The sequence below is a fragment of the Dioscorea cayenensis genome, chromosome 4 (assembly GCF_009730915.1).
Source record: "Dioscorea cayenensis subsp. rotundata cultivar TDr96_F1 chromosome 4, TDr96_F1_v2_PseudoChromosome.rev07_lg8_w22 25.fasta, whole genome shotgun sequence".
In the NCBI taxonomy this organism is placed as follows: Eukaryota; Viridiplantae; Streptophyta; class Magnoliopsida; order Dioscoreales; family Dioscoreaceae; genus Dioscorea; species Dioscorea cayenensis.
This window is the reverse complement of record NC_052474.1, coordinates 7,236,916-7,240,532: the sequence shown is the minus strand read 5'-3', so window position 1 is coordinate 7,240,532 and position 3,617 is coordinate 7,236,916. Positions and strand designations below refer to the sequence as shown.

The window sequence follows — 3,617 nt, the reverse complement described above, 5'->3', positions numbered from 1 at the left end:
CCAATAGAAGGAAATCTATATTTTGGTTTTCACTAACACAGTCAATGTCAATCGATAACATTTTACAAACTTCAAGCCTAAAGATTACAGAGAACAGCAGATTTTCTGAAAGGAGACAGATGCATCTATACTCGGATTTGCGGGGGTTATGACCGGCCCGATGGATACTACTACACAAGCATAATAAGCTATTTAAAAATGAAGATACTATTAGCTGTCTGATGCGTGCTCTGAGTCCAGTTGCTTCTGCTGCAAGTTCAATCCATTGTTCATTCTGCACGGGCCTCAGCAAACATCCTCTGCTGTTCAGCCAGGGCCTCTTCCTCGGTCATCTCATTTCCGCTGAACTTGCCACCTTTTGGGGAATCCTGCTGAATTTTAAAGGAGCATCAAGTGCGTGCGCACACAATAAATAATAAGTGAAAGAAGGGAATACACGACAAGGAGGAAAACTAGAGAGATGCTAACCAGTGTCTCCTGCCGGTGTTGCTCATATGCAGCATAAACCTCCTCTATATACTCCCCAAAACCAAGAACCTGGTGACAATGGTGGATCAGATCAAACCAAAAATAGATTTAACCACAAGGTTATGAAGAAGGCATCTTGTTCAAGTAGAAAATTCAACTAACTAGAGGCCAACTTCTTATCAATAACTCAAGGCATATATTGTCAAGTCTCCAATTTGCCGGTATTTCATTTACACCAGAGAACTCCAAGCTGGGAGTCAAAAATTCCAGTTTTTCCAAAAGCCAGGTTCTGGTTAAATGAAGATATATATATATATATATATCGCAAGATCGTGTTTTGCTGCATACAATTAAGAAAATACCGAATCCTCAATTTTATTTGAAGGTGGTTCTTTCAGTATCTCACACAAAATATAAGACACTTTTTATATATAAATGAATCTTGACATGCAACAGCTGATAGGATGGTCATGAATGAAGAAAGCTCTGTATCGCGGATGCCAGTGTGTGCTGCATAATAGTTGAGTAGAGAAGTTGAGGGGTGCAGTGTTTAAGCATGTTAATTGTATACCAAATATTGTCTTTCATGTTCTCATAGGTCAATTGTCAAGTAGTACTGTTAGCCACTTGTCCATACTGCAAATTCAATACAATTATTTTTCCAACAAGTATAAAAATGTCCTAATATGCCAATACAAATGGATAAGAACATAAGAAAATTTAAATCAAAACTGAATTAAGTGGGTGTCAATGAATACATATTACATATATAGGCTATAAGATTATGGAAGCAGTTCACATGTCAACTTTTGATGCTATACGAAGAGTTATCCAAAATCAATGATTTCTGCGTCACTCATAATTCTTACAAAGGGTCATAAATAACTGAATGCCCTTGGGTCACACACACAGGATTGTAAACATGCTGCATTTTTAGATGGTTATAGTATTTGACTAATAAAATTCTTGGAGCTTATGATTATCAGTAATCCTATAAATCAGAGTTATGCCATTTTAACCAAAACAACAGAAACAAGGAAAATAATTAAAATAGAGAATCCATAAGGTAAAATGTATCTGGTCGCATAAACTACCTCTAAGGCCTTGAGACATGTTCTGGTGCAGTTGTCCTTTTATCCTCTCGGCTGCAAACTTCTATTGAGACTCTGAAGAAACGAGATTGATGAATTCTGCAACAAAATGAACAAAAGGACAATATAAGTGAACAATGGCCAACAAACAGTCTGAGAAATAGAGAGACCAACAGATAAACTTAATAATTATTCATAAAATTTACTCCAAGCCAAAGGATTCTCATAGAACAACATAATGCTAATTCAGATCCTCCAAATCAATATAAATAATTTTTGTGACATTTTTATCCACCCTAACATCCAAACACCGACACCATGCACATTCTTCATGCTTTGAGTGATATTTGGTTCTCCAGATGCTCTTCTTGCTTCCAGGGATTGTATACTCATCACCGATTTCAAAAAGTAACAATCCTCAGCAAAAGCTTTCAAAGGATGACTCAAAATCCATGTTTTCTTTTCTTTCTGTCTTTCATTCACAATCAATTATTAGCCTAACCAGTGACTGCAGTGCTTGAGTGAAGAAGTTTATTTCTTCACTAATGTGCATCAGGTGTTTCATTTTACTAAGTGAGAATCATAACGTCCCATACAAGAATTATTGACATAGTCATAAGGCACCATACAAATATGAACATAGTTGCTTCAAATTTTATTCATACATCAATCACATTTTAAAGGAACCACTAATAGATGAATTGGCCAATGCAGAATTAATTGCTGCAAGAAAAATATATGAAGCTGTGGGCATGCAGAATGAAGAGATAGCATGACAACGAACATAACTTACCCACACAACACTCAACAATAAGATCCTGAGCATCTCTTGCAACACGAACATCAGGTGGCAACATCTCTTGATGATCTTAAACATAGTTGCTGAAAGTAGAAAAAGTACTGAATCAGTAACACAAGAGGAGTTATACATTACACTATATGACTTCATCACAACTAATAGTAGAAATAACAGTCAAGTTCATCAAATAGCCAAATTTTAACAGCACAGAATTGTGAATAATAAAATTCATTACCAAAGCACACTTGTGGAAATAACTAATATCAGACAGGAAACAACTATCATTTAAAAAGTGACATTGAATGATAGGAATAACAAGAGAGACAGAAAAACAATAAATCAAAATGACCAAATGAGTCTTTCTAAAATTATAACTGAGATAAATATATAAAGATATTGAATGTTTGAAAGCCAAATTCTTTTGAAAATAACAACTCCTATTTAAAACCATCAACCAAAATTTTGCACATCCTGATTCATAATGATGAGCAGATCTTTTCCACCTTCAAGTGATGGAATTTTTGTACATTCATCTAGGAAACTAGTCAACACTCTACCACCTACAAGGGATTATACATGCTGGCCTCTTTGGAAACCTCATTGTTTTTAAAATGACTCTCACATAGCAAGGCAAAGGTGAGGGTGCCGAACTACTATGGCCTGAGGGACAGTGTGTAGATAAGGATCGGGAAGGAAATCAGAGGCCAATTTGGTTGCAAGGCCAAGGATGGACAAGATGAGGGAAACAACAGTGATAAATTAGGATTCCATTATACCAATAAAGAATTTATAGATGTCCATTTCCTCGACATATTACAGCATACAGGGCGAGTACAATCCAAAGCACAATCTGATGCTTGTGTACTCATTCTAAGGAGTTTCAACTTTTTCGAACTGATGTAATAACTGGATCAATACTTGACATTTTACCTAAACCATAATCTTTTCCACAAGATCACATTGAAAAATCAATGACAAATCAGACATAAATTTATATCAAAAGGCTTGGATAAACATAATGCGAAAGTATGGCATAATAAAAGACAAGCACGAACACACAGTCAAGGATTTCCACACAGATCCACAAATCAACATGTAGTAATTACAAGTAGATATTGAAAGAGAATTAAAAACAGCAATGTTTCAGATCAACAGCGCACAGAATGTGCCTCAAAACTTATGATCAGTAAATCAAATAATCTTCCAATTACTAACTAAATCTCAAAAATTTCCTCTCCAGACCCTAATCAGCAGAAATA

The 3,617-nt window shown here is 35.4% G+C and overlaps 1 pseudogene; it reads right to left on the bottom strand.

Moving 5' to 3' along the window:
* Positions 1 to 201: 201 nt before the first annotated feature.
* On the bottom strand, positions 202 to 2,490 carry LOC120258633 (annotated as a pseudogene).
* Between the last annotated feature and the right edge of the window lie 1,127 nt (positions 2,491 to 3,617).